We start from the raw sequence: 258 nt of genomic DNA, 5'->3' as shown, positions 1-258 counted from the left end.
TCTGTGATATCATACCCAATGTCTGTGATATCATACCCAATGTCTGTGATATCATACTCAATATCTGTGATATATCCAATGTATATGATATCATACCCAATATCAGTGATATCATACCCAATGTCTGTGATATCATACCCAATGTCTCTGATATCATACTCAATGTCTGTGATATCATACGCAATGTTTGTGATATCATACCCAATGTCTATCATATCATACCCAATGTCTGTGATATCATACCCAATGTCTGTGATA

The sequence above is a fragment of the Mizuhopecten yessoensis genome, unplaced genomic scaffold, assembly GCF_002113885.1.
Source record: "Mizuhopecten yessoensis strain PY_sf001 unplaced genomic scaffold, ASM211388v2 scaffold8745, whole genome shotgun sequence".
NCBI classification, from domain to species: Eukaryota; Metazoa; Mollusca; class Bivalvia; order Pectinida; family Pectinidae; genus Mizuhopecten; species Mizuhopecten yessoensis.
This window is presented reverse-complemented; position numbering follows the sequence as displayed.